This window comes from Pristis pectinata, chromosome 1 (assembly GCF_009764475.1).
Source record: "Pristis pectinata isolate sPriPec2 chromosome 1, sPriPec2.1.pri, whole genome shotgun sequence".
Taxonomy (NCBI): domain Eukaryota; kingdom Metazoa; phylum Chordata; class Chondrichthyes; order Rhinopristiformes; family Pristidae; genus Pristis; species Pristis pectinata.
In genome coordinates this window covers 120,826,434-120,842,708 of record NC_067405.1, presented here as the reverse complement: position 1 = coordinate 120,842,708, position 16,275 = coordinate 120,826,434, and the positions used below count along the sequence as shown (strand labels likewise).

The window sequence follows — 16,275 nt, the reverse complement described above, 5'->3', positions numbered from 1 at the left end:
TAAATGCACTTTCTAATACATGTTTGTATCACGGTAAAGGTTAAATAAAACATTATTCGAAGAATGAAGCTTAGAAGTTAGGGGATATGTGGTTCTGACCGACCTATCCCACGATACGTTAAAAAAAAACTTTGAGAATAAGTATTGCACGATTTCGACGTTAAATTTAGATATTTCGGAGACCTGCGCTCACTTTTCATTCCAACACTATAAAGAATCTAAATATGACTACACCGTATTCAGCATACTTTTTAAGATAATTGTGGTTTCATGAACGCATAAAGTTGTGAAGATTGATTTTTTATTTGGCCAGTTGGGTGGGGCTGGAAAGGGATCGTTTAGGTGCGGCAGTAAAACTTTGTTTTCACTGGTGAATAAATTTCCATGACACCTGTTGCAAATCTAACGTGGTGTCTGTTTGGATGTTTGCAGTGCGTGCAAATAGTCGAATTATCCTATACTACAGTGCAAATAAAGAAGTGTTATTGCAAATATATTAACTCTCTTAGGTTGCACCCAGAAGTTTCTACAAGAACATACATTTAGCGCCTTAATGTGTTTCACTACGTTAAAAGCGTAAATGTAACAGAATAGCACTCCAAAGAAAATCACATCTTAAGTCAACTCTGCGCCGACGTTTTAATAAATTTACTACTTTTAAGTTTGCGTTTCTTAAAGACTCTTTAAATTTAACTTCGTTCAATCTTCTCTCCAGTGCTCTTCGACCTATACTAACCTTCTGATAGCCCTAACTTGAAATCCTCTTTCTGACTTTTGATACCTACGGTGCCCTTTACTCCTTCTTATCTCTAAGTATTCTTCAGCCTCCGAGTCCTTCTAATTTATCTCTGCTCGCACACTGTTGTTCACTTCAGCATAGCGATTTTAATCGCTCCGCCATTAACGGCCATGTTTTCAGTTAGAAAAACAGAAAATGCTGGAAATATTCGGCAGGTCAGGCAGCATCTACGGAAGGAGAAGCAGAATTAATGTTTCAGATCAACGACCCTTCGTCAGAACTGGGAAAGAGGAAAACCAAGTTAGTTTTAGAGAAAGTGGGGAAGAATGGAGAAAACCCGGGGAATATGTCTATCTCCCTGATAGGGTGACGCCGTGGTTGCTGTGGAGCTGAGGTGTAAATGTGTTTGGGTCAATGGAGGCAGTTAGAAGATGGTAATGCAAACAATGAAGCATAATTTTTTGCAAATGGCAGGACTGTCGGATGTAGTCAGCAGGTCAGGCCATTTTAATGGGGAAAAAAACCTGAGCCAATATTACAGATGTATGACTTAGGGCAGAAATGGCCAGTTCTGATTAAGACAAAGAGAGTTGTTATGTTGATGTAGTTAAATTTGATGTTGAGTCTAGAAGATTGCAACATGTCCAAACAGAAGACGTATTTGCATGGAGCCCTGTACGAAGGTGCAGGCTTCCACAGGCAGGTCAGAGTGGGAGTGCCATGATGAATTAAAGTGATAGGCAAGTGGAAGCTGAGGGTTGCTCTATAGATTGATTGCAAGTGCTCCACAAAACAGTCGTCCAATCTTTGTTTTGGTTCACCTAATGTAGAGGAGACCACACTGTGAACTCTGATTGTAGTACATGAAATTAGAAGAATCACTGCTTTGCTTGGAAGGACTGTTTGGGTCCCTGGGTGGTGGGAAGGGGTGAAAGGACAAGTGTGACATCTGCTGTTTGGAAGTGCTGTAAGGAGTGGTTGTCAATGGAAGAGTGCACCAGGGAATTGCAAAAGGAAGGGCGGTGTTAAAAAGAGAAGGCAAATATGTTTCTGGGAGAGGAATCTTTTGGGAGCTGACAGAAATTGTGAAGGATGATCTATTGAATATGGAAGCTAGTAGGGTGGGAGGTGAGTTTAAAAAGTACAGGAAATAGTTGTGATATAGTTAGAGGTTCTGTCTATTATGGTAGTAGGGAAGCTAAAGTTCAGATGAGAATTTGGAAGTACCCATGTTTAAAGTCTCATTGTCAGAGCAAATACCATGGAGGCAATCAAACTGTGAGAATGGAAGTGTCCTTACAGGGGCAGGTTGGGAGAAAAAGTGTAGTCTGTAGAGCTGTAGGCTTGTAATTGTTTTTTTTATTACACTGTCTCCTAGGGAGAAATGGAAGGCAAAGGTCAGGGATGGGTTCTGTGAAAGTGAGAGCAGGGTGGAAATTGGCAGTAAAATGATTACATTTTTGAGTTCTGAATAAGCAGGAAGCAGCACTATTACAGTTGTTGATGTACTGGGAAAAAGAGTTGAGGGAGGGACCCGAAGAGGACTGAAACACAGACCGTTTCATATAGCCCACAAAAAGACAGGTGTCATTTTGGCCCATGCAAGTTCCCACAGCTAAACCTTTTAACCTGGAGAAAGAGAGCAGAGTTGAAGGAGAACTTGTTCAATGTGAGAATGATTTCAGCCAGGAGATTGAGTGTGTTGGTGGAGGGGAACTTATTGAGTCTTATTGAGGAAGAACAGGAGGGTCCTAAGACTATCCTGACATGGGGCAGAGGTGCAAAGCAATTGGATGTCCATGGTAAAGATGAGCCAGTTGACACAGTGAATTGAAAACTGTTAAAGTGTCAGAGGGCATCATAGTGTGATGATGTAAGTGGGAAGGAACTGGACCTGGAGAGAGGATGGAGTTGGGGTGGGAGGAAATCAGTCGACAAGAGGTGATTGAAACAACAGTTCTGCCTGGACAGTCTTGCTTGTGAATCTTGGGAAGGAGGTAGAAGTGGGCTGCCTGGGGTATTACAAGGTTGGAAGCTGTGGAGGGAAGATCTCCTGAGTAAATGAGGTCTGTGACTATCTGGGAGTCAGCACTCTGATGTTTGGTGGTGGGGTCATGGTTCAAAGGGAGAAATGAGGATATATCTCAGAGCTGATCTTTGACCTCTGATTTAGAAGTCAGTTCACCAGACCACACCAGCACCTCTATTGTTGGCAGATTTGATGACAATATTAGCATTGGTACAGTCTGCTGCAAATTAAGAAGGGAGTGGGTTAGAGTGAGGGGAGTGGAAAAATTAAGGTAGTCAATGTCATTATTGGAATTAGTGATGAGTAGATCAAGAGAAGGTGAGAAGTCAAAGGGAGGGTTCCAGGTGGATTGGGAACTCCTAGAGATGGGAGAAAGAGTCTGCAGTCTGGGGTGAAGACTCTTGGCCAAAGAAATATTGGAGGCAATGGAAGAAAGGTTCAATGTCTTGTTAGGCTTGGATGTACTGGGGTGAAGCAGAGGTTTCTGCTGAGGGCTGATTGTTTGGGATCAGAGGGGAAAATTGGAAGGGATTGTGGAAACAGGGCAAGGGAGGGGGAGGGATGGGTTAGAGGAAATTGAAGAGGGAAAATGGACAGTCTAGGTGGGACAGTGACTCACGTGTGCTAATGTTCTGCATTAAATGCTCACTGTGTGGTCTCTTCTGCATTGGATTGGGTGATCACTTTGTGGAGCACCTGCATTCTGTCTTTAGGGCTGTCCCTCAGCTTCCTGTTGTCTGCCACTCCTCCATCGCTCTCCCAATTTCACCCATCTGTTTGTTGCCTCCTGCACTGTTATAATACTGCCCAACATAAGAATGAGGAACAGTAGTTCATCTCTCATCTGAGCACATAGCAGCCTTCCAGACTCTACTGAATTTAACAACTTGTGTAACTAGCTTTCTCTATCAGGATGGGCTATTTCTACTGCAAGTCCTCCATCTGTGATATTGCTTCAGTTTTTTTCTCTCTCTATCAGCACAGCTGACCTGCTGGGCACCTCCCCATATCCCTACGTTTCTCAATATTTTCCGCTCCTTTGTTTGCATTCTTTTGTATCAGCTGGGTTGAAATTCTTGAACTTAACTGATTTCATTAACCCATTGACTGAAGAGCCTACAGATGTATTATTTTGCTTGTGGAGTTGTCAAATTTTGTTTGATAACACTCCTTTGAAATGCCCTCAATATTTTAACAAGCTAAAGGCATCATGCAAAGTAGAAATAATTGCGATACTCCAGTCATGTGTTCATCCTGTAGCCACTGACAAAGCTCCAATGTATTCCTAACCCCAAATGTTGTGAGAAGCTGGATCTTCTCCCTGAATAGCTGAAGGCTTTGTCCTGATGATTTTTCAGTCAGCAGAGGAGAGTTACATTTCAGGATTTTGACCAGCTGTTACAAAGGATTGGGGTTGTATGTACACATCTGCAAAGAGTGTGACTTAAAATGGATTATGTTCCTAAGATGTAGACTAAGTACTACTGGGAAGGTGGACATATATAAGAAGTTAACATTAATCTCATCTGCCTTTGCCTAAAGTAATGATTGACTTATCTGTTTTAAACTAGGACAAGACTAAAATTATGTTTGTCCATTTGATACTGTGAAAGATTTACAGATCTTGGAAGATTCCTCATTCAACTGCTAGAAAAATGCACTTAAAAGCTTTCCTTCCGAAATACAGAATTTTTTTTTAAAGTCATTGCTGATTCAATGCTAATGCATTGAAATTTTGCATTCTGAAAAATACCTTTGGGTAATCAGTGTACATGAAAACAGCATTCATTTTTATTTTGAATTAATAAATCCCTCTTGAACCTTAATTGTTTGTTTAGTAAAAATGTTATTTTAATGGGATACAATTTGCTATAACAACTCCTTAAAAGAAAAAGAACCCTCCATTACTTGTACATATAATTATTGTGACCAAGAGAGATGAACCAACTAGATTTGTGCAGAATTCCTACTTCATAACATGAAACCATTACTGGGCAGCTATGCTACTCGTAACCAATATCTTCCTACTTAAACTGTAGTGTATCATTTACTTTTGTATACCCAATAATTTGTTAAATAAAACGCAAAATATAATCTGAAGGTAACATTTGTGTCCTGCTACTATTTCCTAAGTGTGAATAGGCAGCCACTGATAGTCAATAGGTGGCTGCCCTCCAGTGATTCCCTAAACAATTCATGTAATTTGAGCAACCATTGAAAACAAATTATGAGAATGCCTGCATGAACAAAATTTAATTTGATGCAATGAATTATTAAAGACCTCTAATAACTAACAAACCAGTAACGTGGCTAGTGAGCAAATCCAGATCAATAAAAACATAAATTTTTAATTTTTTCATTTTAAATATATAATTAAAATGAGAGCAAATGCTAATTTTGATATAAATTTAGTTACAATGTTAGCATATTGAACAAATAATTGATACCTTACTAGTAATACTTAGCAATGATTAAAAAAAGTTATTTAAACACAACAGTAGAAGTGACATTACAAATAAATGTATATATCACTATAATTTACAGTCATTGCTGATGTTGCTGTTAACTCAGAATTAGGATGTACACTCCATAAAGTTGGCTTGTTGTACCTCCAAGTGTATCAAGCAACAACCTGCTCACAGAAGCTCAGTTTGGGTTCCATCAAAATCACTCAGCTCTTGACCCCTCCAGGTATGATTCCAACCACCTCGGCTGATTGGAATTGTACCTGGCACGAAGGAAGATGGTTGTGGTGCTTGGATGTCAGTCATCTCAGCTACAGGGCATCTCTGCAGGAATTCTTCAGGGCGGTATCCTAGGCCCAACTATCTGCAGTTTACCTTATCAATGACCTTCCTTCAGTCGCAAGGTCAGAACTAAGGATGTTTGCTGGTGATTGCACAATATTCAGCACCATTCGTGACTCCCCAGATCATGAAGCGGTATACATCTAAATGCAGCAAGACCTGGACAATGTCCAGGCCTAGGCTGATAGGTGGAAAGTAATATTCATGCTACATGTGTCAGGCAATGAAGATGTCCAACAAGAGAAAACCCAACTATTGTCCCCTGTCATTTAATGGCATTTCCATCACTGCATACCCCACTTTACAGTGCCGGGGGTTACCATTGACCAGAAACAGAACTGGAGTAGCCATATACACAATGTGGCTCAAGAGGAGGTCAGAGGAGAGTACCCCAATGGCTGTTTGCCATCTACAAGGCTCAAGTCAGGAGTGCAATGGAATAATCTCTGCTTGCCTGGATGAGTGCACCTTCAACAACACTCAAGAAGCTTGACACCATACAGGATATAGTGTCCCACTTGATAGGAACCCCACCCACAACCATTCACTCATTCCAGCACTGAAACACAGTAGCAACAGCTTGTGCCATCTACAGGATGCGCTGCAGCAGCTCACCAAGACTCCTTAGACAGCACCTTCCAAACCCACGACTTCTACCAGCTAGAAGGACAAGAGCAGCAAAAGCATGGGAACATGACCACCTCAAAGTTGCCCTCCAAGCCCCACACCATTCTTACTTGGAATTGTATTGCTGTTCCTTCAGAGTTACTGGGTCAAAATGCTGGAAATCTCTCCCTAACAGCATTGTGGTATACCCACACCTTAAGGACTGCTGCGGTTCAAGAAGGCAGCTCACCACCACCTTCTCGAGGGCAACCTGGGTTGGACAGTTACATGCTGGCTCAGCCTGCAAAGCCCACATCCCTTGAATAAATATAAATATTGTTTTTTAAAAAGTTGCCCAGCAAAGTTTCAAATTTGTATCAATGCATTCTGCAACTCTGATTTGAAAATTACTCTCATCCAGGAGGAACAGTTGACGCTAGATGCAGCTCATAAAAACAAAATGCATTAAGGAAATGGATAAATAAGAACAATGATAGTAAATGATGCAAACATTGGCACAGTAGTTGACAGTGACGGAGGAAAGCTTTACATTGTAGTAAGCTATCGATGCTCTTCTCATCTGGGTAAATGGTGCCAAATATAGTGTATTTGAGTTGATATGATAAAAGAAGGGAATTGAGTGATGGAAAGGAACAGAGGGTCCTTAAAGTGCATGTCCTTAGATCCTTTAAGATAGTAGGGCAGCACAATAAGGCAGTTTTTAAAAAAAAGTATAGAGAATATTTTCCTTCTTAGCCAAAGCATTGAATACCAGAGCAGAAAGTTAAGCTAAAACAGAATGCTACACCAGTGAGATCATAGTTGAGAAATCTATATAATGTATTTTTGCTTATCATATTACAGTAAAAGTATGATTGCACTGAAGAGGGTGCAGAGGAGATGTTGCTAGGATGTTGCTAGGACTTGAAAACTGCAGTAACATTCTTTGGAACAGGAGACTTTCTTTGAAGTGTATAAATTTTATGAGGGAGATCTATATAGGTTCTTGCTATTTATACTATTTGTCTATGGGGTCAAAAAAGTGCGTATTGGTTTATTATTGTCACTTGTACCGAGGTACAGTGAAAAACTTGTCTTGCATACTGATCGTACAGATCAATTCATTACACAGTGCAGTTACATTGATGTAGTACAGAGTGCATTGATGTAGTACAGGTAAAACCAATAACAGTACAGAGTAAAGTGTCACAGCTACAGAGAAAGTGCAGTGCAATAAGGTGCAAGGTCACAACAAGGTAGATTGTGAGGTCAGAGTCCATCTCATCGTATAAGGGAACCATTCAATAGTCTTACCACAGTGGGATAGAAGCTGTCCTTAAGTCTGGTGATACGTGCCCTCAGGCTCCTGTATCTTCTACCCGATGGAAGAGGAGAGAAGAGAGAATGACCCGGGTGGGTGGAGTCTTTGATTATGCTGGCTGCTTCACCAAGACAACAAGAGGTAAAGACAGAGTCCAAGGAGGGGAGGCTGGTGTCTGTGATGCGCTGGGCTGTGTCCACAACTCTCTGCAGTTTCTTGCGGTCCTGGGCAGAGCAGTTGCCGTACTAAGCCATGATACATCCAGATAGGATGCTCTCTATGATGCATCGTTAAAAGTTGGTGAGAGTCAAAGGAGACAAACCAAATTTCTTTAGCCTCCTGAGGAAGTAGAGGCGCTGGTGAGCCTTCTTGGCTGTGGCATCTATGTAATTTGACCAGGACAGGCTGTTGGTGATGTTCACGCCTAGGAACTTGAAGCTTACAACCCTCTCGACCTCAGCACCATTGATGTAGACAGGTGCATGTACACCGCCCCCTTTCCTGAAGTCAATGACCAGCTCTTTTGCTGACATTGAGGGAAAGGTTATTGCCATGACACCATTCCACTAAGCTCTATCTCCTTGAAATAACTTGGTAGAATAACTTGAGGAGAGGAAAATCACATTTAAAAAGTATTTAATGTGCACTCAGAATTGCAACTTCTAGAGCTGTGGACCTAGTGCTGAAAGGTGGGATTAGGTGGGGTTGCTCTGTTTCACCAGCACATACATAGTGGGCTGAATGGCTGCCTTCTATGGTGTATGCTTTCTATGATTCTAATTTTGAGTTGAATATTAATGCTAATAATACACAGTACAGCTTGTGGATGGAAAAATAGGCAAGTTTGAATCTCACTCCAGAGACTTAACATAAAAATCTAGGGTTTAAAATACTCTTTCAAGAGATTCATTAAACTGAAGTCTTTGACTGCTCTCCCAAGTTGATGTAAAGTATGCTACTGGGTATAAAAGATGCTATATAAATGCAAGTCTTTGTTTTCATTTGGAATTGAACTACATAAAGATATTGAACAGGAATGACTGAACCTGCAACCTGTCCTAGTAGGGCGTTAATCAACAATTAGTGATTGGTCGGGCACTAGTCAACAATGAACACAGATGCATCGCTGTACAGCAAGGAGGAAAAGCAGTACAGAAGAAGTCCAAGCAAACACTGGTCATTTTATGTGTGCTGTTGTCAGACCAAATGTTATATACAGTATTTAGCACTGTTCAGTAAGACATGAGAATCACTTAAGTAAGGTAGAGATAGGCTGCTTCAGTCCTCCCCCCTGTATTCTGGTGCTCTTTTCCATTACTCTGCATTCTCTTTACCATCTTGCCTATATGACTTTCTTCAGTTATTTTCCCACTGAACATTATTTTGCCTTCATGTCACCAGGTACTATCGTTTGCAGTTCTTTGTCCAGACACCATTTTTTCCTAAAAATCTTTGATTGATCCATTCTTTTCAATCATCTCAGCTTCCAGCTGCTCTTTCTCTTCAATGAAAGCTCTCCCCCAGCTGCACTCATGGAGTCCATCCATTGCCCTGGAGCACCAATAAACCTCTGGTAATAGCCACAACATTTCCTTTGACCTCACGACATTTATTTCTTCTTGATGGAAGTTAAGACAGGTACATTGAGTGGCATTTATTGCACATCTGAACAGGACAATAAGGATAGATGTAAGACTTTGTATTTAATAGAGAAATCAACAAATGTGTGTGTAGTGATACAGTGGCAAGTTGGTCTGCTGTAGGTCAAGATTTGTAACAGATGTGCAGCAGCAATTTATCAATTACTTTCCTATTGAGGTAGAGCAAAATGTTCATAGTGACAGAGATGGAAACAGGTCCTTCAGCCATTGAGTCTGCACCAATCATCAAGCCTCCACTTGGACTAATCTTGCATTTTAATTTCCCTGTGCTCCCATCAATTCAACTGAGATTGTACCACTCACTCGCACACTAAGGGCAATTTACAGTGACCAATTAAGCTCTCAACCTGCATATCCTTCGGATGTGGGAGGGAACCCAAGTGGTCATGGGGAGAATGTGCAAACTTCATATAAACCGCACCCAAAGTCAGCGTCAGTCCCAGGTCACTAGAGCTGTGGGGCAGCAGCTCTACTAGCTGCACCCCTGTGCCACCCCATGATTTGGGGCACCTATACACAAGGGGAAGTGATTAGCTGAGGTAAACTGTTGGGAGTTATCAATTGTAGTTATGGACCAGGAGCATGCCCCCGTGATCAAGTGGACAGACTCCGACATTCACTCGAATTGATGAGCTGTGTGTTTTGAGAATGCTGGGCAGTGACGAGATCTAGGAATTACTTGTGTTTTGGGGTGCACTGGCTCCACCTGAACAGACTGCTGATCGAATGGGACCCAAAAGTCTGAAGCTTGCACACATTGCCAGAGCGTAGTTACAGGTTGCAATGGCAAAGGTGGAAAGTGAGAGATCATTGCCCCAGATTGATAGTGAGGAAAAAGTATAAGCTGAGATGAGGATACAGTGAAGCTACAGTCCTCTCCACCAGGGCATTTGTGGTGATTAAGGTGCAGGAAGTGATATACCAGAAATTTCACAAATGGAAATTAACAACATCACTTTTTAAAGAGGAACATGAAGCTGATGATCTAGGCAGCTAAATCTAGACTTTCCTAGAACTAGTTAAGCCAGAAGTTGGGTTAATGCAAGGGCTTCATGCTAAATAGCTCGAGAAAAGATCAAGCAATTGAGCCAGTGGGTGTGATGAAATCACATGGTAGTGAACGGGAATGTGACATTCCCAAGAACTGGGTTTGCAGGGCAAGTTGGCAACAGCAACAAAGAACCTTCCATCTGTGACATAAAGGAACTATCAAGAGCATGCTTAAGTCATGGATTTGTACTGCTGACCATGGGGGTATATGCCAGCAGGGGTCAAGCACATGTCTATTTCACTACAAGTCACCAACTGAAACAAATATTGGAATTTGATGATGGCAAGATACTAGGACAGAAGATGTCTTTTACTGAAATATTTACTTATGATGATATCCATGCTGACTCCCAATTGAGCAATTCCATCAGCCTTATTCTCCCTCTATTTAATTCCCTGTAACTCTGCAACTTTTCTCTTTTGTGCCTAACTAAGGAGTAAGTTACAGTAGTCACTTAACCTACCAATACGACTTTGGGATGTGACAGAAAACTGGAGCATCCAGCAGAAAGGCTGGGAGAATGTGTAAACTCCACACATTCTGCATCCAAGATCGGTATCAAGCACTGATCTCTGGAGCTGTGAGACAACAGCTGTAACTGCTACAGCATGGTGTCATCTGCAACGGCCACCAGGAGGTTAAAAAGTAATTTTGCAAAGTAACAAGCAGATCAGAGAATTAGATCAGGATAAGCTGTTCAAGAGCGAAGGACATTCAATTGTGAGCATTCAAGTCCAGAGGATCATTTTCAGTGGTTTAGCATTTTTGGATACTCAGCAGTGCAGAGAAAGAATGCATAATCTGTTCAAATACTTTGAGAGTGCTGGTTCACGGAGCTACAGATAACAGCTGTTATCATCACTAGAATCTGGGATGCTGGTCTTCGTCAGCCAGGACATGGAATATGAGAGCATGGAGGTTGTGATATAACTTTGGGTAGGCCATAGCTTGAATATCGTTTGCAGTTCTGGCTGCCACACTATAGGAAAAGACATGACTGCACAGGAGAGGGTGCAGGGGAGATTTACCAGGACATTGACTGGTATGGAATGTTTCATTTATGAGGAGAAACTAGATAGGCTGGATTTGTTTACCTTGGAGTGGAGTAAGCTGATTGGATCTGGATAGAGAATTAAAAAACTATGAGGGACATAGATATGGTGGATTATGAGAAACTTTACCCCATAACAGAGATGTTTAAAACTTGAGGATGTGTGTTTAAGGTGAGGAGTAAGTGGTTAGAGTGGTTCTGAGGGGGAAAGCTATTCAGAGGATGGTTGCAATCAGGAAAGCCCTGCCCAGAAGGTGGTGGAGGCAGGTACTCATAACATTTAAAAATACCTTGACAAACACTTGAACTGCCAAGGCATAGATGGGCCAGGTGGATCTATTTCTATGCTCTACGGACTTTAATCCACAGATAAGTGGAACGCAAAAGCTGATGTAGACTGCTATGGTGAGGTGATTTCAATTGAGTCTGGCACAGATGACACTAGCAGAAGATGAGATTGTGAGAGTTTTTGAGAAGAGCTCATTGTTTGCATCCGGAAAGAGGAGAGGTCCAGGATCACAAGAAGACAGTTTACAATAAGATGCAAGACAAAACTGTTTAGAAACACCAAAGTAGAAATTGTGATGATTGGAGATCATGATACGTGTTAAAGGTACTAAGTAGTACTGTAGTATTTGTTAAATATTTTTAATCTGTATTAAATTTAATGTTAGCAGTTGATGTATTAGAAAACATGAAGTATTTTTAGTTATGGAAACAATTATGACAAAGTAACCATTGACGTGAGAGCAGTTGTGCATAAAGCCTATCTAGAGAAGTGATCAGCTGGAACTCTCAGTACTTGGATTGGATACTCTAGAGATATTAAGTATAGACACTGAGTTTTCTAGTTCAGAAGACTGAGGCTGAGTAACTTTAATTTGGATAAATTTATAAATATTATGTGCATATATGAAATTATACAATTGGTTATCTAATGTTATAATGTATGTAGATGATGGTTTGCAATAGTTAAAGGGGAAGCAATGTAATAAATCTGAGAAGTACAGTGTAATGTAACTTTAGATGCATTGAGCCAGCTATTGTTAATGTTGGCCTCCTTCAATAAAGGATATTTTATTGATAGCTCTACTTTTTTGTTAGTTGTCTTAGTAACCACCAACACTAAAAAGGCTACGTTATTTTCTTATGTATCTGAAAGTGACTAATCGCTGTCCCAAAATGGCCACCTACTTGCTCTGGCACTTTCGCCTTCAGGGTCATTCGAAGGTCAAGCTTTGGTCTTCCCCTTTTCCACATCTATTTGCTGTCCATTGACAGCTTCTCTATGTATGCTTCTAATGTGTGGGTCTTCCTTTCATCACGATGTAGCCAATTCCATGTTGTGAAAGAACATGTCATGGATGAGTCATATTGTCAGCCAATTTGGTACTAGGAAGATGGAAGATTGAAGCTATCATCTTTGTTCCCCTATCATCAACATAGCTCACTTTTTCATTCCTCAGCCACCTGCACAGAAACCAGACCAGGCACAACTATTAGATGTTTGGTTGTGCTTTGAACCTACACCTAATTTGCCACTGAGAGTTTGTTTCCACTTGCTTATTTGTTGTCTTTGAGCTATCTCAGAAACTGATGTATATCCAGGTTCCCAGAACCACTGAAGCTCACCTACATAATGAACAGGAGAAATCTTGCCAGCACCAATGGCTGTTTAGCTAGACGGGGCTGGAGAATGTCTACAGGTTTCCCAAACCTCCTGCTATAACTTCAATGGAAGCTCAGTGATTGCTAATTTTAATTGCCTATCTTTGTTTTAGCCAAGAAATTCACACATTAAACTTCCATATATTTTGTGGTGAGCTTCTTTGTACTTTGATATGGCATTGAGCCATAAAGACTTAAAGATCCAATGTGGCATGTGCATTCTCATTCTATAGCTGGCCATGCCTGTACTATCATTAAACAAACTCCAATTAGACAAGTATAAATGGGCACAGATGGAATTTGCCCTGCCAATAACTTTGCAAATTGACTGGGGGAGAGAGAGGTCCATTTCCTCGTACAGAAATGTAATGGATTGAAATTTCCATGGTAACAAAATAAACAGTCCAATAAGGCCATTTGAAGTTTGAATTCATTTATCAGAAGTCCCTGCCACATTGCACAAGTAGTTGTTATTCTAATATACAACTGATACATTTAGCAGAAAGTCAACAGAATCCCTAGTGAAATCGTAGAACAGTACAGCACGATACAGGCCCTTTGGCCCACTATGTTGTGCTGACCTTTAAACCTTGCCTAAGACTATCTAATCTCTACCTTCCCCCATATCCCTCTATTTTGAATTCCTCCATATGCTTATCTAGCAATGTCTTGAATTTGACCAACGTATCAGCCTCCACCACCACCCCAGGAAGCGCATTCCATGCACCAACCACTCTCTGGGTAAAAAAAAACCTTCCTCTGATATCTCCCTTGAACTTCCCACCCATTACTTTAAAGCCATGCCCTCTTGTATTGAGCATTGAGCAAATGGCAAAAGCAATTTAATATCACTGAGTTTCCATTGAAGTTGTAGCAGGAGATTTGGAAAAACTGTAAGCATTCTCCACCCCAGTGTAGGTAAATAGTCATTAGTGTTGGCATGATTTCTCCTGTCCATCAGGTGGGTAAGCCTCAGTTATTCTGGGCTCTTGGATGCACATCAGCGCCTGAGATAGTTCAAAGACGATAAATATGCAGGTTGTAAAAAAAAATGGTGAAGGTCACCCAGAAGTCCAGGCATACATGAAGGGTACTTGTCCCTTTACAGACACCTCCCTGGAAACCCCCTGCCATCCTTACTTCTGACCTTTTATGATGGAATGAAGGTCATTGATGAAGCAGCCAAAGATGGCTGGGCCAATGACACTGCCCTGAGGAAATCCTGTAGTATTGTCCTGTTGCTGGGATGTTCACTATAAGATGCACAGCATTGTGACTTGGAAATATATAACTAATCCTTCATTGTTACTGTGTAAATATCCTGAACTCCCTCCTCAAAAGCACTGTGGGAGTTCCTTCATCAGAAAGTGCAGCAGTTCAAGATGGTAGTTCACATTCAAGGACAGTTGGGATGGAGTAAATGTTGACCTGCCAGTGAGGCCCAAAATTTAATACTTTTTTTATTTTGAGGTAAAACTATAATCATTGGATTGTGTTTTTTTCCCCTTTGATGCCCACTAACTTCAATTTTACCAGTGTTCTTAATGCCACATTCACTCAAATGCTGCCTTGATTTCAGGGCAGTCACTCTCGTATCTCCTCTGAAATTCAGCTGTTTGGTCCATGTTTCATCTAAGGCTGTGATGGGGTTTGGACTCAATGGTTCTGGTGAAACCTAAATTGGACATTGGTAGTACTGTTACTGATCTACACACCAATGGCATCTTCCATTGCTTTGCTGGTGATTGTGGGTAGACTACATGTATAATAATTAGTTGGATTGGATTTGTGATCAAGTCATAGATTGTTAGGTAGATGTAAGTTTTTCTTTACTGTGTATTTGATAGCTTTGCTAGCTCTGGAGTACAGGAATTCAGTGCTACAACTGGGATACTGGTTCTGTGGTTTTGTTGAATCAAACTCTCCATTTCTCTCAGCTGGTTCATGATATCATGTGAAACAAATTAATAAATCAATTCATGCATACCAGATGTTTTGTGGATTAACACATTGACAACTGTGATAACAGTTAGATTTAAATTGATCGAGCAAAGATGTACCTTTTTGGTTAGAAGGAAATAATTAATATTTGACCTTTTTAACTTTATTTATATAGCTTAAGTAACTTATGATACAAATAATTTTTGTTCTATCATCTGAAGTCTATAGGGATATGACCACATGTGTCATCTTTGACTCGCTGGTAAATCTCGTGTCTCCACATCAGAAGATAATGCGTTTAATTCCCACTCAAGAGACTTGAACCGGGCAGACAGATATTCCCCTATGGGACAAGTCACTTTTGGGCAAAACATTAGTCCTCTTTTGCAATTTCAGGTGTACACGAAAGATCCAATTGCATTATTTTTGAAAAATGCTAGGGATTTCTCAGTGCTCTGACCAACATTTTATCAAGCCTTATAAGACATCTTCTGATCACAATGTCATTTTGTGGTTTCAGTCCCGCTTGTATCACTGTTACTGGCCTGTCAAAGTCAGAAATGACATGTTTTGTTACTTCCTTGTGAAACTACCCTTCCATAACTTCACTCCTGACCTATTCTGCAGCATACACAACCCTAGAGTAGCCAACACTCCAACGGTCTTCTGTCCCTGTACGGTTACTTCAAGTTCTGCAATAATACTACCTTGGTTGGTTAATACAGCCATCGGTGACATATTCATCAGCATACAGCCATCTTGCTTATGTACACTGAGAATGCCTTTTCAAAATTAATCCTGATTTCCTTTCCATCCTTGCACTATATGTCCAAACAACATCATTTTTAATCTTTCATGGAACATGACCATTGCTGGCGTTTATTCCCCACTCCTAATTGCCCCTGACAAGGTAGTGGTGAGCTGCCTTTTTTTGAACTACTATGGTCTGTGAGTTAAAGGAACTCCCAAAAAGCTGTTGGCAATGATGAAGGGACAGGATATGATTTATTTGTGGTGAGCCACTATTTCTTCTGACTGAATACTATGAAGAAGAGGCATAGGCCTTGATTTTTAAAAAGGGGTGAGGATTCAGCGGAGTGGTCTGGGGCAGGATAAAACACAACAGTAGTTCATGGTCTAAGGGATTTCTTCTGAGCAGGGAAGTAGTAATTACTTGAAAGTTATGGATTTGTCGAGAACTGTCCTATAATCTAGCTAATATAATAAAAATATCAAAATGTGCTGTTGCCTGTCTGTGGCATTTAACAGCAATAGACGCATACTAAACTGATTCCCAGCATGACATTTAACACAAGATGTCCATACTATGAGATTATGACATTTGAATGCAATAATTTTTTGATAATTCATCTATGGAGAAATGATAAAATTAAAACTTGT

General features: G+C 40.7%; 1 protein-coding gene across 1 annotated transcript in view; it reads left to right on the top strand.

Moving 5' to 3' along the window:
• LOC127568854 (sphingolipid delta(4)-desaturase/C4-monooxygenase DES2-like) overlaps positions 1-16,275 on the top strand; it is a 49,820-nt gene that overhangs the window by 931 nt on the left and 32,614 nt on the right. The window lies entirely within an intron of this gene.